The 25,113-nt window shown below is 40.9% G+C and overlaps 1 protein-coding gene across 7 annotated transcripts in view; it reads right to left on the bottom strand.

The window, feature by feature from the left end:
• Positions 1 to 25,113, bottom strand: part of TBL1X (transducin beta like 1 X-linked) — a 2,018,721-nt gene that overhangs the window by 496,850 nt on the left and 1,496,758 nt on the right. The window contains exon 1 of one of the 7 annotated variants that reach the window (XM_044072568.1): positions 2,224 to 2,280. The exons of the other annotated variants lie outside the window; for them this stretch is intronic. The gene's annotated coding sequence lies outside the window, so the exon portion shown is untranslated. Of the gene's footprint in view, positions 1 to 2,223; positions 2,281 to 25,113 lie in introns of those variants that run through there. 7 annotated transcript variants of the gene reach the window in all.

The following is a 25,113-nucleotide window of genomic DNA, read 5'->3' as shown; positions in this document are numbered from 1 at the left end:
TCAACATCCAAGTTTATAGTCATTCTGTGATTATCTGGGGCAAAGTCAGGGCTTTACCCTCAAGCCATGGAAGTGACAAACAGTGTGCCTTCAATACAGCATCTTTCTCAATGTCTCATTTTACATCATTATTCTCTTTATATCGCTCTTGTGATCCCTCAAACTCGGTTTCTCCCTCCTCATTCTATGCAGGCTACTCTTCTAAACAGTGGGTTTGCATCCTGCTCTTTCTACTATTTCTTCACCTTACTCCATGACTCCCAAATACTTGTCTATGCATTACACATTTATTTCCCTCCATTCTCAGTCTCTCAGTTTATCTGCTAACCTACAATGGATGGGTGTTAACTGAGGAAACCTACAATGTACAGATGTTTTTTATTAATATCAACACAGAACCCAAGTTGGAGTAAAAAGCGTAGATTCACCCAGTTCGCAGCATGTAAGGAGTGAAGGGATCTAACACATGATTACAGTATCTCATACATTATTTGCTCCTATGTAAAACTGAGTCGACAGCCTGGCTAACATATTCTGATTTGCTTGACCTGACTGACTATCCATACATCATTCGCTGCTTCAGCCTCTTTCTTTTGCAAATCAACAGAAAAGCTCCTAATTTCACTTTGCACTTTTCAGTTATCTTTTATTACTTCATGACTTTTCACTGTAACCCTCTGCACATTTGACAACACAGGATTAATGCACATTACTCAGAGGGGACTACAGCTTACAATGGTTACATGTCTTTTTTTCCATTACAACAGATCTAGTACTTATGAAAACAGCTGTCATACGGTTATGCTGAATGCACTGTCACTTTTTCATTTACTGATTCATTGTCCAATTGCCCACTAAATCCAATTCAGATAGTGGGGGATCTGTAGACTATCCAGGCAGACAGTGACTGCAAGACAGAGAAACAAATCCTAGAATGGATATCAGCTTATCACAGGATGTGCGTACACACACGTATATCTTTGTGTATATGTGGGTGTGTACCTAAGGGCAATATGGAGTATCATCAGTTCACCTATGGCTCATCTTTGGGATGTGGGAGGACACTGAAGCACCCAATAAAACTCCGTGCAGAGACAAGGACATGTTGGCTCCATACAGAAGGCACCCCCAGCCAATAACGGACTTAGAGAACAAAGCTTCATGAGTTAGCACCACTGTACTTTTTCAAATTATATTCTTTTTTCTTATAACTACTGCACTTTGTATCTGCTGTACATGCTTGGCTTTACCACAAAATAGTCTGCTTGTCTCTTGTCTGAATTATGTCCCTGAAACCTGATTTAAAGCCTGCACTGTTCATGTCTAAATACAACTTTCCTGATACTACACAACTGATTAAAGTAATTTAACAGAAGAACTGCTAAAAGAACTGCTATCAGGCACATTTACAAGGCACTACATCTCTTTTTTGCACAGTAAGTTAGTGAACAGGGATGTTATACTACACTAAAGGCTATCCAGTCCAGAATAAAGCTATGTCAATAACCATGCTGCTTCAGCACACATCAAAAGTGGGACACCTTTCTTTCTTTGGATGCAGAGGTACAAACAACATGCATTCAAAAAATGTAAATCCTAAGACTTATTATTGATCTTTATGAAAGCAGGTATTAGTTTAAGAGTCAGTGTAAAAAACTAAGTTTTCACACATTTAAAACACGTCCGACAAACTGACTTTCTTGACTTGCTACACTTTGATGAACAGTATGGTTATTACAGACCATCAATGTCAGACTAGTTCAGATGCAAGATGGAAAATGAGAAATGGTTTTGAAAAAAAGTGCAATATTTTTTTCTCTAATGGAAGTCTGTGGCCTTTTACGTTTAGCAGAACCTTTAACGCCTCTCTGCTCATTTCCTGCTAGACTACGAAACTGGAACACAAATCACATTGTTCAGTGCAAGCCAATTCTACAAATCTAGGTCACTGCTCTAGCAGTCTTTCATGTGGTTTAAGGACGACACTGTATGAAAATAAACTCTAATGCATTGTATCCACAAGTCATCAGTGCATATGCCTGTTGACAATCATTCTTAACAAATTATCTTGTTTTTCAATATCTTTAGACTTCAGTGGAGTTTACGACTTTGTGCTCTGCAGATGACTGATTAGACACTTGTTTAATCTACTTCAAACAAGCACAAAACTGGTAACCACACAGCGTAAACAATTCACAGTATAAAATAAGAAAAACGCCGTACCCAAAGTAGTAAACAAACCCTTTAATCTTCAGTTTTAGCACTTTCGTTACAATGTAACCAGAACCTCAGCAGAAACAAAGTAACAGTTTACTTCCTGGTTTAAATGCAAAAAAGGGCACCAAAAGTGTAATGTGTGTAGAAATTTAAAGGAACAGTAACCACAAAAAGTGTATGTTAAAAATCCAACTACAAAATGCAGCTTGAAAACTAAACAATACAGTCAAAATTCAATGACAGAGCAATAGCTGCTACACTGTATATTGGAATGAAACTAAGACAAGTGGACAGGTCAAAGCAGTGATCTAGGCAACATAAGGTACATTCATTAATGAAGCAGTAAGGGCAGGATGGAGTGAATGTATATGCAGCCTTTTGGACTAATTAAAGTGTACCCAGTTTAAACACTTTGACAGTTTAAGCTGTAAAATCAGCAGACTTTGTTTTCCAGTAAGACACTGAACTTGAGAAGCACAGAAAAGAGACAAGCTTAGCAGAAAGGAGGGCTTTTACCTCCATCATTTCTCAGGAAAATATAGGGCTTGATAAACGTCCCTGTAAATCAACTGGTACAGTAAAAAGACTGAGCAATGCCACTACCGTCTGCCATATTAAAACCAATTAACTAATGCAAGTGGACAGCAGTGATATGCTGCATATGATAAACTAGAAGCAAATCTAATGCTGCTGTTAAATCATTCACACAGCCCTAAAGGTGCAGGCAGAAAAAGTTCATGCAAACTAGGGCACTGTATCAGAGGTGTGGAAAGCAAATTTTGTAACCAATTGTTTTCTTGAATGGAGTGGTCATAGCACCAATCTATAATCTAATAAGACAAAGATGACTTTTTTTTAAGGTGTCAACTAAACAATTTTTTTTGTTTTGCATTTTCTTCATTTACATAAAGAGGTGGATTTAGGATGACATCCTGCCAAAGTCACAGAGTACTGCATTGAAGTATACAGGGTTAATGAATGCCCTGCACAATTCAGTTCTCAACTATAAAAATGGAAGAGTTACATCTGTTCTAACACACAGTAATGCAGGACTTCCATGATACTAAAAGAAGGGTTACGTTAACAAATTTGAGCATCATAACCATTATGCCAACTAATTTAACACACACTAAAAACAGACCTTTGTGCCCCCCCCCCACTTGTATCATTAAACCACCCTTCTAGTTTTAAACAAAAATGTTATCCACTTAAATTTTATTTCTCAGTGGTACGTGGACATTTCTTTCTTGTTATTTTTTGCCTACTCACTCTAGGGTCTAGGTATTACATTTTAAAGGGTTTTCCTTTTTGCATAGCTAGTGTTGCAAACATAGCACTGTTTTAAATTATAGTCTCCGGGCTGCCTCTATCCTTCTCTATGTCCTCCAGAAGAAGGGTGTCCAGAACAATATTCATAATCCAGGGCATAGTGACACTGTCTAGCTGTACAACTGCTTTCTGCCTGCACTACTACCCTCTATCTACCCCATTGCCTTGAAAAACTACCTTAGCGACATCTCACACTCTGTACTTGGATTTTGCTCATTAGGTAAGCCCACCTTAAGCCTCCTTGATCCTTGATCTGTTATTCCATCCCACAACAACTCCTGATCTCTGCCATTCCTCTCAGTGTTTTGTCTTAATGAATCTGGTCCTGATGAAAATATCCCCTACTTTCTAGTGGGATAAGGATAAAGAGGTTCTTCATCAGTAGTGTTCTGGAAATGTCACTGATTTCAGACTGGATGTCTAAATATTGTACTACTGTACAATTTCCAGGTTATAGGGGAGGTGAATTAACAAAATAATAAACAAACATATGCACAACATGAGATTGTGAAACTATGCACCCAAAAAATGTACACACACACGCACACACGCATCAGACATCTTCCACAATGTTAAAGAAATGAAATACAGTAGATATGCAATATCTAATACTACCAACAGTTAACAAAACAAGGGAGCAATGCATATCAGTGGTGGAAAGACCTTTAAGAGGACTATTGAGAAGAAACAATGTATTTATTTAATGACAAATTTTCTAATTAGTTGAGGCTCAGCTGGAGGAACCTGAATACAAAACTAAGGCAGATGGAAAAAAAAAACTAAGGAGAGAAAATAACATTTTTATTTTACCTATTATTTATTAAGCCCAGCCAACCATTATAATTTATACTTCTAACCCAGGTGCAATATTTTTTCTTCAGCTGCTACTGCTATGTGCTTGCTCACCCATAATGTGGTATATGGTTCATGCTCAGTACTATTGCTTGAACCTTCCTGCTAGATGTGTGTTTTAGTCTCTTAACAAGTGTGTGTTTCTAGGAATTTATGTAGCTCTATACTTAAGTGGAGAGTTGGTTTATAGGATGGTGGCAGTACTATTCTATTGTATGTTGTTTTAAATTATGTCTGTGTATGGGATTTCTTTTTTGTCTGTCCCAAGGTGAACTAATTACACAGAATCCCATTTAATCTACACTTGTGTAGATCTAAATGACAAAGTTACTTTTGACTTTGACTTTAAAATAAAGCCAGGATCAGTGGCATTATGTATGGACTTTGCCATGTCAGCAGTCTCAAAACCATATGACCATTTCTACAATTTTTTTTACTACATTTTCTTCCATGCTGCTTGTTGGCCATTAGTTCTCCTCTTGGCCATTTCATTCCCCCTTCACCTGGGGTGAGAGCTGAATGGGGGGGGGGTTGAAGGGGTGGTGGCTGTCATTTAGGGAGCTCTCAAATTTCTTATTTTAATACTAACCATACTGTGTACACTCAGTAACATGCTCCACGAACTAGCATTCAGTGAGTTTCAGCAAAAGCAAGTAATTCACTTCTGCAACTGAGGTAACCCCCTCAAAACTGCCCTGTCCCCTAGAATCCAGCAGTCTTGTGTGGCCCTGGGTCTCCACCATGGACTCTACTAAAGGACTATACTCTCCAGGAATGCTCTCTATCCTCCCCATACACACATACAGAGGTGTGCCAACAACGCTACTTCACTCCTCCCGCTCTGCCAGCTCCACCAAGCTTCCAAGCCGCAATTCAAACCAGTTATCTGGGCCATATTCACGGCTTTATCGTACCACACCACTAGAGCTGACTTACTATTTCTTATACGTGTGAAAATCTTTTAGAGGATGTAACAAACCTACATTCCCTATGCAAACCCACCCATCTACAGGCATCAGTTCATAGACTTCAGGTCAGCTCAGCTTTGTATCTTCTCTACTGTTCAACTGTATTCTCATGGGCTCTTTGTCTACTGCTGCAAGCCATTACACATGATTCTCCAAACTTAATAAAAAAAATACAGCTGAGTGGTCCAATCATTTTAACAAATGGAATAGGAAATACTTCAGCAATTAATAATATTTGGTAACTACCATCAGACCTATCCATGGTGAAGGACGGACAGTACCCTAACTGACAAAACATTTCCTCTCAGCTGTTAGGTAAGTGACTAACTTAACCGGTACCTCTTACATTCAAAAGTAAGTATTTTAGCAATGGCTAACAACAGGGCGTAGCATCCCAAGCAGTATCAAGAAGAATGTTGGGAAGTCCACAGATGTCCAAATAGTCTGCACTACACCAAAGTGGCAACTGTCAACTGCACCCCCTTAAACCTTGTGCTTGGGGTAACTGTCTAGATATACCCCAAAAATGCATGCAATGTAGATGAAGCCCTGATACATCAGCTCTTATTAACCCCTATACAGATATGCTGCAACTGTTATAGAAAAAAAAAAATTCCTATACACATCTGCAGAGGATTATTTACCTGCCATCTGACTCTGTGTACTCTTAACAAATGAAACAAAACATCGATCTGTTTTCTTGAAAACAGAAGTCTTGTCCATTCTTGCCTAGGTAGCCATCCCACAGGACCAGCAACCTGGCCTACTCCCTACCACCTGACTCTTACCATACGCAGAGTGCTTTATGGGAGACTCCTATCTCCTGTGACTGTGGAATGAGTGGGCCAACTGGGTGCAGACAAACGAAACATGAGGCTTGATCCTGCAATGGGGGGGGGGGGGGGGGTGCAAAGAAAAAATATTGTAGAGTTAATTTTCTTTGGCTGAAAAATCAAATCCCACAGGTATAGTAGTCCTCTACAGAGGTCTTAAATGCAAACTCCCTTTAAGGAAAAGTCATAGCTATAGTGGAACCCAGCAGAATGGGCTACAGAAAACATTTGCCATGCTGCTAAATACACATACATGTATCTATCTATTTATATATATATATATATATATATATATATATATATATATATATATAAGTTTACAAACCCCTGTTAAAATGCCAGGTTTTTCTTTCTTCTTTCGGCTGCTCTCGTTAGGGGTTGCCACAGCAGATCATGTTTCCATTTCTTCCTGCCCTCTGCATCTTGCTCTGTCACACCAACCAATTGCATGTCCTCTCTCACCACATCCATAAACCTTATCTTAGGCCTTCCTCTTTTCCTGTTACCTGGCAGTTTCATCCTTAACATCTTTTTCCCAATATACTCTGCATTCCTCATCAGCGCATGTCCAAACCGACATAATCTTGCCTCTCTGGCTTTGTCTCCAAACCTTCCAACCTGTGCTGATCCTCTAATATACAGGTCTATATAAGAACACCAAACTTTCAAAATTTTGAGTGTTCTAATATCAACCTGTTTTCAGCGAATGCTGAAAATATCGAAGAAACAGAAAACCAAATTTTTCCTAGGGAAAGAATTCGGTTGTTCGTTTCTGTTGCTTCGGTATTTTCAGAGCTATGGTGGAAAGTTATGGGTCGGGTTCAGGTAAGTGTGCAATTGTGTGGATGTGAGGGTTAGGGTGGGTTAGGTGAGTTAGGGTTAGGGAGCGGGTCAGGTAAGTGTGCGATTGTGTGGACGTGAGGGTTAGAGCAGGGTAGGTGAGTTAAGGTTAGGGCGCAGGTGAGGTGACTGTGTGATAGTGACGGACCTTAGGGTTAGGGTTTGGGTTAAGGTAAGTGGATAGTTAGTGGTGTATGTATAGTTTAGCGTAGGGTTAGGTGTAAGAGTTTAGGTGTATGTGTGTGGATTGCTGTTTGTTTGGTGTGCATGTATTGTGTGTATGTGTTTTGGAACAGAGAATTTTTTCCCCTAGGAAAAAATTTGCTGTTTTGTATGTTTGATGTTTTACATTTTCGATTCACAGGGTTCCAGGAAAGAGCACTACAGATGCAATATTTGCTCAGAGTGTTGTTGGAGAAATACAGAGAAGGTCAGGAGTTGCATTGCATCTTTGTGGACTTAGAGAAAGCATATGACAGGGTGCCTAGAGAGGAGTTGTGGTATTGTATGAGGAAGTCGGGAGTGGCAGAGAAGTATGTAAGAGTGGTACAGGATATGTACAAGGGTAGTGTGTCACTGGTGAGGACTGCGGTGGGAGTGACAGATACTTTTAAGGTGGAGGTGGGATTACATCAAGGATCAGCTCTGAGCCCTTTCTTATTTGCAGTGGTGATGGACAGGTTGACAAATGAGATTAGACAGGAGGCCCCGTGGACTATGATGTTTGCAGATGACACCGTTGTGCCCATCCCCTGAGCCTGGCTTCAGGAACAGTATCTTTTCCACTTTTCAGCATAGGATTTTCAAGTACTAGGCCTCCTTGCCTCCAGAATGACAGCCAGCACCTGCTTACTGAGGGTTGCTAGAGCAGAGCTCATGGAATTCGCCAGGCTGCAAGGTTCTGGGTTTGAAGCTGAGGGTGCAGAATCTGGCCTACCTGCTGGGACAGCAGGGAAGGGGTCTGAGGCAGGAATTGTGCTTGTAGGTGTACTTGGTAGCTCAAGGCTGTGTTCCACAGAGCCATGGCTAGTCTGCAGAGAGGATACGAGTCAGTTCCCCCCTGCTTGTTTATGTACCACATAACTGTGGTATTGTCTGTCTTTACCAATAGTTGTCCTGGAAGAATATGGTCTTTGAAGGCTGTCATAGCATTCTGTACAGCTAACATTTCTTTTTGATTGATATGCAGGTGCATCTGTCTTGGGTTCCATTTGCCCTGAATGCACTGCCCTGCCATGTGAGCCCACCATGTACAGTCTGATGCATCTGTTGTTAAGGTATGGGTGGCAGGGGGTAGAGTGAAAGGGAGTCCCTTGTTGTGGTAGCAGGCCTCTGCACACCAAAGGAACTCTGTCTTCATACAAAGAATGATAGAAATCATTGTTTCCACGTCCTGAGAATGTTGACACCATAGGCTTTTTAGATACCATTGGAGTTTCCTCATATGCAGTCTTGCATATGGAATTAGTAGAATGCAAGAGGCTATGAACCCCAGAGCTTGCAGTATTTTCCTTGCAGATAGCTGGGGTTTTGTGGCCAATAGTTTGAAGTAGGTTGTCAAATAAACTTCTTTCTCCGGAGTGAGGAATGCCATCTGGGAAGCTGTGTCCAAGCCTGCTCCCAGGAATACAATCTGTTGGCAGGGTACTAGGTGAGATTTATTTTCATTGATGGTGTACCCCAGTGAGCTTAGAAGTTTCTTTACAAATGCCCGGTGTTGTAATAGCAAGTCCTGGCTTTCTGCCTGAATCAGAATATCGTCCAAGCATGGGCAAATTTGAATATTTCTCTGCCTGCAAAATGCAATGGCTGTAGACATTTTGACACCCTGGGCACAGTAGATAAGCCAAAGGGAACTGCAGAGAACTGAAAGTGCAAGGAGCCCGCCCTGAAACATAGGTATTGCCTGCAGGATCCTCTTATTGGGATGTGCAGGTAAGCTTCCTTTACGTCTAGGGTTGCCAGCCAGGCATCCTTGGCTAGCATAGGAAGAAGCTGTTGAAGAGTTTGCATTTTAAATTTTGGAACTACCAGAAAGGTGTTGCGGATAGAGAGGTCCAGGATAGGATGCCAGGAGTTTCATTTTTCCGTAGGGGGGTGACTTACTAAACCCTGCTTTGGAAGTGGGAGCCCCCCACTGCTTAGATCTGTGCATAGCATGAGACTGTAGCCTAGGTGGTCTGCTGTTCCTGGGTTTGGACTGAGAAGGCCTGGAAGGGACTGGAAAGGACCAGTTCTTTCAAGGCCAATGCCTACTGAATCTGGGAGGCTGTACTTGCAGGAAATCTTTAACAGTTTGCATACATTTAGCTTTTTCCTCCATCCTTTTGAGGAATTCTTCAGCTTTGTTGCCAGAAAGGTGGTCTTGGTTTAAGGGAGCATCCAGTAATTTAGCTTTAACATGATCTGGCAAGTTTTGTTCCTTAAGCCAAGCATGCCTTCTAAGTACAGACCCAGTGACAGCAGCCCTGCAAGATGCTTCTAAAGCATCAAAACCACATTGCAAAGTATGTTTACCAACTTGTTCTGCAGAATGCATTAAATCTTGCAATTCTTTGTGTCCAGCACAGTCAGGAATCAACATCATTTTCTGTTTACGTAATCCCATAATATGCTAACATATGAAACTGGCAATTTAAAGCCCTAATGGCCAAAGTAGCAGAAGTGTATACCTTCTTAGCCCATCTGTCTAAGGCTCTAGAATCTCTATCAGATGGGGTAGGATTTTTGGCAGCGGTGGCCTTAATGCCTTTTGGTCCTTGGGAAATGGTCTCTAGATCCGCAGAAGGATTCTTGAAGAGGAATCTGAAGTAGCAGGTATCAGGGGCTGCAAAAGCACCTCACTGAGTACCGGTGCACTGGCGACTAGCTTAACGGACGTGTCATCAGCAGTTTTGGACCTATGCGGTCTGTCTCTGTCTTTATCCTTACGTTTTTTCGGAAGATCAGTAGTCGGATGGCTTAACGAAGCCATTTTGGAGTACTGAGATCGAGTACGAAAGTAATTGACTGCAAAAATAGCCTGACAACGAATAGTTCCGGGGTTGAACAAGGCACAAAATGGACAGCGAGGGACGTTGTGGTCTGGGCCTAAACAGGGGATGCAGTAAGAATGAAAATCTCTAGGAGGTATTTGCTTTCCACAGGCAAGACAATTGTTAACTTTTACTGACATCGGTTGGAGCAAGAAAAAGGATCCCCAATAGGGTACTTATCTTTTTTGAAGACTTCGGGTCTGAAACTCGAAAACGAAAATTTCAGGAGATGGCCGACCGGCACTTGCGAACTGCTTCTGCTTTGGGCACTGCATGGCAAGAAAGACTGATGTAATGGCGTCTGCAGCATGTTTTATACCCCTGAAGACCTGACGTCATGGAAGAAGAGACAGCATCCGACGCAGAAATCCAAAGACACTGGTATTCATGCCGGCTGAGGGCTACCTGCAGGCAGATAACCCAAATGTGATGACTGCAACAGTGAAACATGAAGAACATCATTATTGAATAGAATCCTTTCCCTATTTGGGAAGGTGGTACCTTCTTGAATGGTTCCCTGAGAAATCAAGGTGTGAATCACCTGAGAAAAAAATTCCAACCGGTCTTTTGGGGGTTGAGGAATACCGCTGAAGGAAGAAATAGTCTTCCATACCATGAAATATCCTCCGAGGATAATCGAAAGAACTCAGGAGTCTTGGGTGATCTGTTTCCAAGCAGGAAGAGGCAGAGAAATACACACAGACAGTCAGGTCTTGCTGCAGAGAGGTTGGTAGTCACAGATTACCTGGCTTGCTTGAAAAAGGCTGCTTCTGAGCAGGAGGAGTAGTAGAAGTCGTCTTGGCAGTGTAAGGTTTTCTAGGACTTCTTTTACTCTTAGATGGAGGAGGCCTGGATAGCTTCCTTATAAAGGAAGTTTTACAAGGATAGTTCCTTTGAAATTTTGGAACTGGTGACACAAAAAAAATGTTTAAGGTCTTAGAACTCCTTGCCCTTTTCTTGCAAGGACTTAAAAAGTTCTGCAGCTGCAAATCCAAACAAGGCCTTTGAATCTAATGAAGCATCCATAATCTTAGCTTTGATATCGTCTGGTAGTGGCTGGAGTTGCAGCCAAGATTATCTCCTCAGGACAGAGCCAGATGCAACAGCTCTGGCAGATCCTTCAACTGCATCACAGCTGCATTTAATGGAAGGATGTGACACTTGGGCACAAGAACCCAAAAACGAAAGAAAGCTGAGACTTTATGTCTGAGTCTGGAAGCTAAAAATGAGCTTAGTGGGACTATGTGATGAGTGTGGTGTGGTGCAGGTGTAACACCACCTTCTCTTGACTGTCAAGTTCAGTCTTGGTTGGAGAGAGCTTTACCTCCAGTTTGGCTAGATAAATGCATCTGTCACAGGTTCTGGTGTTGGGTGGTAGGAGAAGAGGGTTGTCTGTGTACATGAGGCAATTGCTACATTGCCCCAAGATGCCCAGATTCATCAGATAGGAGAGAACACTGGGAGCTGACCCTTGGACTTGCCTAAATAAAAAAACTACTTTCCTCTAGACAAGTGAGGAAAGTGAGTACAAGAGCTGTTCTTCTCTAAGCAAGTGAGGAAAGTAAGTACAAAAACTGTTTTCCTCTAGGTAAAGAGGAAGGTTGAGTGCTGTAGTAATTTGTAGCTTATTTAGTGTTAATAAGTTTGCAAGTGTCAACAACAAGGCTCCGCTGTCAATCAAGATGTGATCTGATGACTTGTTTGGAAATACTAGGATATGAAGGAGTTCAAGGTCACTGCCCTATTCTATTAGTCTAGAGGTGAGGACATTTTCAATAAGGACACACATTCCACAACCAGCATTACTACTATGTAGACCCTGTGATCTTAAACATGTGGTAGGCTGTAAAACCAGGCTGCAGAAACAACATAAATATCAACATTTTCTAGAGTCGGGGATTACTTTATTTAGGCTCCCAGTGCCATTTAGCGCTATGATCACATTTGCTAGTTCGAAACTTGGATTTACTAAGTTGGTAGCCTGAGTAAGGCTGACATTTCTTAAGAAAGGAACTACTGGGGTAGAGAATGTTTTAACCAGCATGTGAATGCCCTGGAGAGACAGGTGTAGCCCATCCACCACGAAATAGGTGGGACTGTCTTCCATTTAACAAAAACACTGAGCCCTCTCGGAATGGCATCACTAACTAAAGCAAATTGTTAAAATCAACCATCTTTTGTTTATACTATGGCATCATTCTCAAGGACAGTTTCCTCCCAGCCTTAGAGAGACAGAGACCTCCACCATGTTCCTCTTTATACTGTCTAACAGGGTGCACTGCAAGTCAATCACATCCACATAAACAATAACCATGTCATAATCGTAACTGAGGTGAAGGGACTTGAATGCCCCTGTGATGCAGTGAATTCTTGCACCTGAGAGGTAGCTGACTGTTACTCTAGCTTTGCTTAGCCTTGTAAGTGGTACTTCAGTGTGCAGCACTATGGACTTGTCCATAATAAGTAAATTTATGGTGAGTGGACTGGTCTTGTATCATGTACTGCCTGACCAAATCACTCTGGAAACTTGCTGGTGGTGGAAGATATGTGAGGTACAGCATGGGGCTTTGAGTGTTGCTGAGGTTTGGGTGTGCTACAACCATTTACAATGATGTCTATGAGGTCTTTGTGAATGTAGGAGTTATTTCTTTGCACCTCAACACATGATGGTTTAGGGTTTGTCTTTAAGAGTGTGGTGGAGTGTTAATATTGGTACTGCCAACCAGTTTCTGTGAGAGGCTTGCCTCCAGTTGTATTAAGTAGTTGCACCTCTAACTCATACATTTGTTATAATCAAGAATGTGGCAGTGCTAGATGGATGGCAACAGATGTGGCAAGGGAGACTAAGGAACCATGGTTATTCTAGAAATGCCTGGTGGGATAAAGTTTGCAGAACTATGAAATTATAGTGACTCCTGATCTACCTAGAAGGAAAGGAAAGGGAAGCTGTACGCTATAAAAAGGGACATAAAAAACACAGAGTACACAGTGATGTTATGGTATTTTGGTAAGCCTTCCTCCATCTAGGAAGGAAAGGAGAGCTGCTTGATTTGTTATGGGACAGCCAAAACAGTACAAAATTGTGAAAAAAGGTGCAATACAATACAGTACAATATGATGCAGCACAATATGGTTCAGCTGAATATACTTCAATAGAGTACAATATTATAAGTACTGACCAGACAGTAAGCATGGATATCACAGCACAATAATCCAAGAAATGTTGAGAGCAGCATAACACAAGAACATGAAAACAGCAGGCACAGATAACACAAAGTACAGTTTTGTACCTACCATAAATGTAGATGTTCGAGTGTATATAATGCTGCAGTCATCACACTTGGGTTATACTGCCGTCAGGCGGTCCCGCAGTCGGCCGAATCCCAAAGTCTTGGTCCGGCGTCAGTTGTTGTCGCTTCTTCCCTGACATCAGTGCGACAGGGGGATAAAAGAGGCAGCCGATGCCATTTTCTTCAGTTTTTCTTGCCCCAGATGTCAGGTGCCCCCAACTAGGAAGGCAATACAGATAACTATGCAAAAATACTTTAGTAGATAAACAATAGTACTAGCTGTTAGCAAATACACCATATAGACATGCATCCAATAGATTGATGTACATGGAGATATAACTAACACCCTGGTATGTAGAGGGGATGGTGGGAGGGGAACCTGGACTGCAGCAGTATATACACTTGAACATCTACATTTATGGTAGGTACAAAACTGTACTATGTTCATTGTGTTATACTGCTGCAGTCATCACACTTGGGTTGAATCCCAAAGCTATGGATGGGTGGCTGGTACTAAACTGGGTTAGGTGAAGCTAGGATGCCCTGCAGAACTGCAGTGGCAAAACCAGCTCTGGTTTTTGAGTATAATGGAAGGTGGTAGTGCTTGGTAAAGGTGTGCACTGAACTCCAAGTAGCTGCCTCCAGAATGTCCTTGGCTGGAACCCCCCTGAGAAAGGCTGCTGAGGTTTCTGTAGCCCTGGTAGAATGGGACCTAATATTAACAGGCACTGCTTTCCCATGGTGCGATTAGCAAAAGCGGATACAATGTGCTATCCATTTGGAGATGGTCTGTTTTGAAATAGCCTTTCCTTGTGAACCTGCAGCATAGGATACAAAGAGTTGGTCAGTTTTTCTGAAGGTCTTTGTCTTATCCAAATAGTAACATAGCTGTCTGTGAATGTCCAAAGAGTGAAGGAGTCTTTCTCCTATATTCTGGGGGTTTGGATAAAAGGTGGGTAAATGAATGGTCCGATTCAAAGCCACACTGGATACCATCTTTGGCATAAAGGTAGGGTTAGTTCGTAAAGAGACTCTGTCCTGATGGAAAATGATGAAAGGTTCCACTGCCATAAGTGCCTGTAGTTCTGAGACCCTGCATGCTGAGGTGATAGCCAGCAACAGAGCTGTTTTCCATGACAAGTGTTGTAATTCTGCTGAGAAGGCTGGTTTGAAAGGAGGCAGTGTTAATTTTTCTAAAACGAAGTTGAGGTCCCAAGCTGGCGTTGGGGGTTTTCTGGGGGGTCTTATATTTTTAGCCCCTCTGAGAAACTGCCTTAGTAAAGGGTGTGAGAACATGGGAAGATCCGTATTATATTGAGCTGAAATGGCTGAAGCATGGATCTTAATGGATGAGAAAGAAAGGCCTTTGTGTAGCATCTTAGTTAAGTATTGCAGTATTTGAGGAATGTTTGTTATCCAAGGATTTTGGCCTTTAGCCTGGTTCCATGCACAAAATCTTTTCCATTTGTCTGAGTAAGTTTTTCTGGTGCTGGGCCTCCAGGCCTCCAAAATGACATTCAGGATGTCCTTTGAGAGAAGTGTTGATTGATAATTCAAGGTATTCTCCATGCAGCTAAATTTAAAGTCCTGAGTTGACTGTGAAGGATCTGAAAGTTTTGCTGAGTCAACAGAAGTGGGAATTGAGGTAAGATCCATGGAGGGCTGTGAGTCAAGGTCCTTAGTAATGGGTACCAGTGCTGACGTGGCCAGTCCGGAGCAATGAGGATCATTTGTGGTCTCTCTGATCTGACTTTCAGTAATACCTTGGTCAAGAGAGGTAGTGGTGGGAAGGCATAGACTGTCAATGCTGTCCAACTGAATGATAGGGCGTCCACTTTCCAGGCTAGGGAATGATAAGTCCTTGTGCAAAATTTCTGTAGTTGGCAATTGTTGGGGGAGGCAAATAGATCTATGTCTGGGCATCCCCACCTTTGAGTTATCACTGAAAGTACTTGTGGTTGTAGTCTCCACTCGTGAGGATCTGCCAAATTTCTGCTTAATTCGTCTGCCAAAATGTTTTCCTTTCCTGGCAGGAATTGTGCTTGCAGTTGCACTTGGTAAGTTGATGCTGTGTTCCACAAGGTCATTGCCTGTCTGCATAAAGGGTAGGAGTGTGTTCCTCCTTGTTTGTTTATGTACCACATAACTGTGGTGTTGTCTGTCCTTATTAGTAGTTGTCCTGGATGCAAGAGGTCCTTGAAGGCTGTCAGTGCATTTTGCACAGCTAGCATCTCCTTTTGGTTGATGTGTAGATGCATTTGTTTTGCAGACCATTTGCCCTGTATGCACTGTCCTGCCATGTGTGCTCCCCAGGCGTAGTCTGAAGAATCTGTTGTCATAGTTTGGTTTGCTGGAGGTAAGACAAAAGGAAGACCCTTGTTTATTTGACATGCTTGAGCCCACCATAGGAACTCTTTTTGAAGGCAGGGAATGAGAGGTATACTTGTTTTGAGGCTGTGCCTGTGTTGAGTCCACACACTTTTCAGGTACCATTGTAATTTCCTCATATGCAGCTTTGCATGTGGAATTAGTTGTATGCAGGATGCCATGAACCCCAATGCCTGCAGGATTTTCCTTGCAGTGAGCTGGGTAAAAGTTGCCATCTTTTTGAAGTATTGAGTCAGTTGTTTTTGTTTGTCTGGCGTGAAATAAGCCATCTGGGCCGTTGTATTTAAGCTGGCACCCAGGAATATTATGTCTTGTGAGGGTATTAGCTTTGACTTCTTTTTGTTTACTGTATACCCTAGACAACTTAGCAGCTTTGTTACAAATGCCAGATGCTGTAATAGAATGGCCTTGCTGTCCGCTTGGATCAGGCAGTCGTCCAGATATGGATAAATTTGTATTCCTCGTTGTCTGCAGTATGCAATTACTGATGCCAGGCATTTCGGAAATACTGTGGGCGCAGTAGATAAGCCAAAGGGCAATGCAGAGAATTGATAATGCGTTGTACCTGCCAAAAATCTGAGGTATCTTCTGCAATCTTGTCTGATAGGGACATGCAGGTATGCCTCTTTGAGGTCCAACGTTACCAGTCAAGACTCCTTGCCCAGCATGGGAAGAAGCTGCTGTAGTGTGAGCATTTTGAATTTGGGTACCTCCAGGTATGTGTTTAGAATTGAGAGGTCTAAAATGGGTCTCCAGGCTTTGTCCTTTCTTGGTACTAGAAATAGTCTTGAGCAAAAACCTTGACCTTGCTCCTTTGTAGGTACCTTTTGAATTGCTTTCCCCAAAAGAGTAGTCTTCGGGGGGGGGGGGGGGGGGCAGAGGGAATGGACTCTTCAGCATCTGAGTCTACATAAGGAGGGAAGGAATAATCCTGGTCCTCAGAGTTAGCTGAGGAAATTGATGCTTGGTCAGAGGAAGGATAATCTTCCTCCAGTCTAGGCCTTTTGTCAGGAGGGGGTTGTGAACCCCTGATAAGGGTAATTAAATCCTCAGCCATCTTAAGCATCTGTTTTTTAGGCATAGGGGCCTGTGGACCCGGTTTCCTAAGTTTTAAGGGGGCTTTAAGTTTAGCATAAGACTTAATAGAGACAGTTGTCGGTTTGAAGACCCCTTCAGAAACCGAAGGCCTGCCCAAAATCTCCAGATCGCCGTCAGGGTTGGCTTCCGAGGGGTGAGATGGAACCGGCTCCTGAGGTCCAGCTAATTCAGTCTGGGAGGCAGTCAGAATTTCTAAATCAGCGGTAGTCAGGGGCTGCCTAGGCGCCTCTCTGAAAACCGGAGAACCAGCGGCAGGCCTTGCTGAGGCCTCGGTATCTGGTCTTGGCCTTGGTAGCCTGTCCTTATCCTTGCGTTTTTTAATCATTGCTGATGTCGGTTGCTCCGACATGCTATAGTTAAATTTTCTGCCAAAATAATGTCGGGCGAAATCTGCCCGGTGCTTGATTGTACGTTTGTTGAACCTAGCACAAAACCGATAACCAGAGACATCGTGGTCTGGGCCTAGGCAAGGAATACAATAAGAATGAAAATCCTTATGCGGTATTTGCTTCCCACAAGAAATGCAATTATTAACTTTGTCTGACATCGGTCTGAGGCAAGAAAAGTTTCTCCAACGGGGTACTTAGCTTTAGAGAAGACTTCGGGCTGAAATTCGATTCGAAAATCTCAGGAGCTAGCCGACCGGCACTTGCAAACTGCTTCTGCTTCAGGCACCGCGCGCAAGAAAGACTTAAGAAAATGGTGTCGGCTTGCCTCTTTTATCCCCCTGTCGCACTGACATCAGGGAAGAAGCGACGACGACCGACGCCGGACCAAGACTTTGGGATTCGGCCGACTGCGGGACCGCCTGATGGCAGGATAACCCGTGTGTGATGACTGCAGCAGTATAACACGATGAACATCACAATAATTCAATGTGATGCTTAACATAGTAACAAATTATTAATGAATGACAGAACAGCAGGCATGGATGCCAAAGCACAATATCCCCAAAGCCACAGATACGAACCATTTCCAAGATTTGAAAAGGTGATGAATACAATAGGCAAAATACAATAGAGACAGAAGCCACAGCACAGTATTCAAAGCATCAACAGCAGGCTTGGGTACTAGAGTATTAAATGCAGAGCAAATAAGTAGAGGTAATGCAGCAAAGAATGTGTCAAACAGACATTTAAATATAAAAGGCCCAGAGGTGCAGACTTGTGATAAACTACTTAAGAAACGATACAGCATCTGCTAAAGAAGAAAAAATACAGTATACCACAGAACTAAAACAATAAGCAATAACAGAAATATACAGCAAGGTTCAACAACAGTAACAATACTAAATGTAATGTCACTAGTGAGAAGACAATGCAAACTGTTTGCACACATAACCAAGTACAGCCAGATATAGGCGAGCACTAGGGTGTACAGTTCAGGGAATAAGGAACAAGGTGACTGGAATAACTACCAGTTTCTGTAGGGATATGGAGGATGAGGACAGTTAGCAGTTGTTACTGTGGCATACACTCCAGCACTATGTTGTATACTCCACAAATAAACTGTGCTAAGTGTAGTACTTCCCATATGGTGGAACTAATTTCCAAGTCATATCTAGTGGCAAGAGTTCAAGGCAAGTTTGTCATATTGCAGACCAGCACAATACAGCCTGGAACAAACTAACCTTTAAAGCAAGCTACAGCAGCACCCAAAGATATTAACATTGACAGTGTTAAGTAGCCGACAGTAATCCAGGCACAGAAACAGCAGCAGTAACCCCTTTTCTCACCAGGGGGATCCAGCTAGACCAGTTTCACTTGCATTGTCACAGGACAAAACAGAAAATTTAAATCAGTGTTATCAGTCTAAAACAAGTATAAAAAAGTCACTTCCTCAGAAAGTGAAAAACTATAACTTTGCCATGTTTCAGCCTCAGCATAACAGCACTGTCCTACAATCAGATACTCTACGACGTGCATTAAAATTGGAAAGGCTTCCCTATCCTGATATATCAGTTCACAATGTTTTTATGAAATTTACTAGAATGAAGAGACAATTTTGCCACTATAGGGATAAATACCTGCTTCCTCTTTCCTATTATAAAGTCTTGAGTAAACAGAAGAGACAGGAGTGGGCATGCATGGTGCTTAGAGGAGGAAAGTCGACTTCAATCTTTGTGTATTAGAAAGGCAACATTGTGGCAATAAATGTCGACTAAAATTGCTTACTCTAGCAAATCTGATGTTACTAGTCCATGAAGGCACTGCATACACAGTACTGGGAGAAGATTTACTAAAACTTGTTGAGGAAGCTATTTTTCATTAAATAATGGAGAATGATATTGAATTTGTGATCAAGTCTCAGTTGGCAGGGAAGATCAAAGTAAACAGGTGACAAAAAGCCTTTCCGGTGACATACCAATCTCACTCTTGAAGAAATAATACATGACATGCATCTTTTAACTAACAAGCGAATGATGAAGGCAAAACGAGCAAACAAATTAGAAACAAACCAGTAGAAAAGGATGTCCAACAACCGCAAGCAGAGTTCTTCTGCTTGCGGTTGTTGGACATCCTTTTCTACTGGTTTGTTTCTAATATGTATGCATCTTTTAACTGTCAGTTTATTAGCTATGCTCGACATTTGAAACCAGGCAAAGTGGATGATGGTGAGATTGTTAATGGACAACATGATACTTTTCCACTGAAACAGTCTGCCAGCAAGACCTGGGATAAAACTGAGAAGTATTTGGTATGTTTGAAACCTAAAGCAGAAGCAGAAATTTGTCACTGAATCTTCTACTGGACACAGAGGAATGCTTAAACTGCTGGACCTTAGGTGAGAGGAAATACAGTTGACAAATGATTATTTCAGTGCAGTTTGTATTCTTGTAAAAAAAAGGAATGCTGGGCATTTTAAGAATATACAATACCAGACTCATCCTGTCATTGATGGCACCTTCTCATCAACTACTTTGCAGCAAATGGGCTTCAATAAAGGAATGTTAAGAGGAAAAAAAACATGCACGTTGACATTCACTGTTTCTATTACCACATTCAAAGCTTCAGCACCAATTGCCCTGTTTGCATCTTCATGCCTTCAAAGCCAATTGTGTGGGCTAACTTGTCTCATTAAAGCTTTAACAGCTTAAAAGGCAGACCAAATACAACTTTATTGTTACAATGTAACTTAGTCATGGTACAGAATTTGCAGTTTTAGTGCCACAATTACACTGTTTAAATGTAAGAAAATATTTTAAACACCTGTATTATATCACTTACGACACAGGCACACATACATTAACAGAAAGCAAACCATATTTACATTTTTCCATATACTCACATTATACATTACAGGATCTCCTCCTTCATAACAACTATCTTCTAGTCCAACATTATATAAATCACTCCGTTCCTGCCTTCCCTTAAACCTCACTCCTCCCCACTTGAACATTATTATGCATGCATTCTTCCCACAAATTCCATTTATTTCTATGTAATTTGCTCCTTCCGTTTTCTAAAGATAACTCTTGCAGTTCTATTTTTAACACCTTTATTGAATTATCCCTTAAGGCACAGGGAAACATACATTAAAAAAAAGAAAGCAAAGCATCTTAACATGTTCACAGTTATAAACATTAATCATTGTATGTATTCTTTTATACAATTAGCATCAACCCAACATTACATAAATCAATTCCTGCCTTCCCTTAAACTTCACTTGTCCTTGAAAACATTATTTGGCATGTATTGTTCCCACAATTTCCATTTTTTTTCTATGCAATTTGCTCTTACCCTTTTCTAAAGATCACAGTTCCAGTTCTTTTATCTCTGTTATAATATTCATAACTTCAAACACAGTTGGTTTAGACTGATTTCCATTTGTTTTGTTTTTTTTTGACAGCCACTACAATTAAACTTAACAAATCTGTATGTCTAGGCAATTCAGATACTGTATCCAACTGCAAAAAATCACTTCCTTAGCTACACATTTGCTCACCCAGTATTTCTGAAAGAGTACTCTGCAAGGAATTTTTTTTAAATCTGCCAACTCATTACACCCCCCCCCCAAAAATACAAAACATATGTTTCCAGGTACCTCTTTCTTCCTCATCACACCTCCATTTGCCATCTACTCAAGGAAAAATTCTTTGGAGTAGCCTTGGTGTATAAAAACACCTATGCAAACATTTCCAAACAAAAATCCTAACTTTGTTGCATATTTGGGAACCATAAACATGCCCTCCCACTGTTTCCTTGTGAATGTCTTATCCAGTCTCTCTTCCCAATCATTTCTAACCTCATCTGATTGATTTATAAAGTTACTGTGCAATATTTTACATGCCCCACTGATTATCACTTTTTTAACAGCAGCTTTTGTTCTAAGATTAAACTGGAAATGCTACCAGTACAGGTCTTTCACTTGGGATTCCCCTACCCTTTCTTTTTATTTGCCTATCTATGATATTAATCCCTGATAGAGAAAGGCAGTATCTTGCCTGCAGTCCAAATGTCTTCTTGGCCTGTTCCTTTATTACTATTCCCCTCTCTAGTTATTTGCTTTCAATACCTTCATTCCTTTTGCTAGTTTTCTACAGTAAATTCCAGCCCTCCCTTGCCTATTCTCTGTACCCCTAATAGCAGTCATCCCTATTGGGAGAATTTCTTTTCTCTGTTGTTTTATTTGCTTAGTTCTTATAACACTTGCTGCTATGTTATGAATATAAAATTATGGATGGCTGTTATTCGCCTTAAGGATCTGCATTCAAAATCACACACACTGCTCATTTCTTAATTTCCCCCCTGCTCCATCATCATCATCCCTTTCCAGTCTGAACTGTAGCTTTCTGCTTGTGTTATGTATATGAGTTTAACTATGTAACTCTACAATATCCCTTCAGATCTTTAATTCTAAATCACCTTGTTCTACTGGAAGGATCAGCTTATCCCAGTTCACCCTTGTCTTCTTTCTTCCAGTTAATGTATCTCTTTTACAATATTCAATACTTCAAGTACAACTGGTTTAGATTGTGATTTCCATTTCCTGGTAATTTCTTTTTTGGCAGCCAACAGAATTAAAGTTAATAAGGACCTACTACGACTCAGAAATTCAGATCCTATTTCCCAGCTGAAAAGAATTACTTCCCTAGTTACAGCCATTTACTCTCCAAATATTTCTGACAGAGTACTCTGTAGGGATTTTTTTTATATCTGCCAACTCATTACCCCCCCCCCCCCCCCCACCACCAAAAAAAAAACTCCAAAGTCTACCCAGGAAAAAATTCTTTGACATCTGCTTGGAGTATAAAAATACCTATGCAAACACTTCTAAGTGAAAATTCTAAACCTTGGACGTTTTTTGCATACTTGGGAGCCATACATACGGCCTCCCATTGTTTCCATGTAAATTGCTTTTCCAGTCTCTCTTAGCAATATTTTCTAACATCCTCTGCTTGATTCTTATCGGTATCATGCAATATTTTATATGCTCTTCTAATCGTCCTATTTTTATGAGCAGCTTCTGTTCTATATTTAACTAAAAACTTTAACTCAACAAGTAACATAAAAAGCTGCTTTTGCTTGGCAACATAAAAGCTGCTTTACTTGTTGAGTTGAAAATATTTTTCTCTTACTTACGTTTTATTGGACTAGAAGCCCCAGGAAAATGCTGTTCAGTTTGCCAGAAGTCAGGAATGTGACACTATTAATTATACATAAGTGTTTATAAATGTGAAGTTGGTACTTGCTGAGATGTAAGACACACCCCTGGTTACTCGATACATTTGTTGGACAGATTAAGCAACCTAGCCTGGGAACAGGCGGAATTTGTACTGGAACTTGAGGGAGAAGAGCACAATGGGCTTGATAAAAAGTTAGACTGACAGCATGTCCAGCAAATTACTTTCATTTATCAGAGAATTCATACGTTTCCATGACTGGCTGCTTGCTGAACCACAGATTGTCAGGTAGTGTAAGCCTTTTGGTGATGCAAATGCCACACTGCTCAACATAAACTGATTTTTGTCTCATTAATGGTGCAAAACAAAGGCTGTGCTTATGTAAGATACTCGTTACCCAACGTTGACACGTTTTAAGTAACACTTGATTAATGACATACAACAGACCCTTTTCTAATACTCAAAATAATTTAAAAATGCATATGTGTTTTAGAATTTAAGTAATGTAAATACTAGTATACTCACGAGGTTGGCATTGTTGGGGCCAGCTACATAAGTATTTATGTTGCCCAGTTTTGAAGTATGAAAGTACCTTATGCTTCCTAGCTCTGACATGCTTTCAACAACAGTTAATTATTGATGTGTAGAAGACCTGATTTTTTTCTAATCTTCATTTGTACATAATACGGTGTCTTTTAAGTTTTATATACTTACCAGCAAGCTGCAGAAAGTGAAACACTAGAATGCTGCATCCAAATAATGACAATTCAAACCTGATGGCAATTCTTTGAAATTCCATGACTGAAGGTTTTGCTGGGTTCACTTATATAAGCAATTCGTGTTGATTAGTTTAGATGAGTTTTTACCAATTCTTAATTATATATGATGCAACTGTTTACAACACTTGTGAATGCATTAATGTTCTAAACATTTCTACATGTTTGACTGTTGCAAATCAGAGTCAATACGATACAATCATTTATGATAATTAGACTAGACAGGTCAACAGGAAATTATGCTCTCCAGCTGCTGACACATTTACTACAACAGTTAACTTAATCATCTCTAAAATGAACATCTGAATTTTACTGATAGGATTATGTGTATCAGTATAGGTACAAAATGTGAAAGCTTGACTGTTATATTTAAATGGTGATAGTCAAAATATGGAAACAATAAGGCCACCTAGATTTCCATCTAATGCTTGAATATTTAATCTAATGGTGATGCTCTAATAGAGTTAGGGTTGCCAAGTTCAGATATGCAAGTATCTGTTACTCAGTCCTGACATATACTTAACTATCGCATTACATTAGGCAGCTATTCTACATTATCAGCAAATTGAATACTTCAGATCATTTTAGTGTTAGAAAGTTGCACATTAGCTCTACTACAAAAATTATCTGTATTAATCTGGAAGTGATATTCAAATGTAAGTAATTATATGAATAAAATTGGACTGAATATTACACCTAAATAGTCATAATTGAAGTCTGAAGCTATGAAAAATCATTGAATATTTAATCTCAGAGTGAATGAGAAGCTGAGTAATGCTCAAAGTAACTTTAAGATGTGACAAAGCGGTATTGCATAGATCTGCTTGCATACATTCTTTGTAATTGGAGGTGGTACCCAAGCCTTATGCTTTCCAGTAAGTTTGAATGTTACACTGAAACAGTGGTTATCTAATATGGGGTCTGCATCAAGGCACACTCATTTTTATTGGGATTATTTGATATGAAGGGGTATTTCAGAGTAACACAGTTAAGGCTGCAATATATACCACAACCAAAAAAATGTAGTTCAAAGTGGAAAGAGATGATGATGACATGGGGGGGGGGGGCCTCAAGAAACAAGGAGAGGTTGGAATTTTGGATGCAGACCTTTAAGGAGAATAACAAAAATCTATTTCAATAGATCAAAATTCCACATTACCGAAACTCACTTTATCGAGACAAAATCATCAAAAAGTACAGTTGTGTACTTACCATAAATGTAGATGTTCGAGTGTATTCACTGTTGCAGTCATTACAATTGGGGTTATCCTGCTGGCAGACTACCCGCAGTTGGCCTGAATTCCAAAGTCTAGGTCTAGCGTCGGTTGCTGTCACCTCCTCCCTGACGTCAGTGCACCAGGGGTATAAAAGATGCAGCCGACGCCATTTTCTTCAGTTTTTCATGCCAGAGATGTCAGGTGCCCCCAAAAGGGAAGGCTAAAAATATGTCAATAAAGCATGCATGCACCAAGGTAAACTTTTCCTTCATCTACAAGCAAATATACTACATAGGTTGTATAGAATAGAGAAGTACAGATAAGTTCCAGCAAAGATAAGGGGGGATGGTGGGAGGGTAACCCGGACTGCAACAGTGAATACACTCGAACATCTACATTTATGGTAAGTACACAACTGTACTATGTTCATCGTGTTTCACTGTTGCAGTCATTACAATTGGGTTGAATCCCAAAGCTAAGGTTGGGAGACTGGAGCTAAATAGGATTAGGAGCGGCTATGAGGCCCTGCAGAACTGCAGCGGCAAAGCCTGCCCTGGATTTAGAGTAGAGTGGTAAGTGATAGTGCCTTGTAAAAGTGTGCACTGAACTCCAGGTTGCAGCCTCTAAAATGTCTTTGGTTGGTACTC

The sequence above is a fragment of the Protopterus annectens genome, chromosome 5.part0 (genome assembly GCF_019279795.1).
Source record: "Protopterus annectens isolate FY-2018-M chromosome 5.part0, PAN1.0, whole genome shotgun sequence".
NCBI classification, from domain to species: domain Eukaryota; kingdom Metazoa; phylum Chordata; order Ceratodontiformes; family Protopteridae; genus Protopterus; species Protopterus annectens.
Note: the sequence above shows the minus strand (reverse complement) of the source record. Positions and strands in the feature narration are given on the sequence as shown.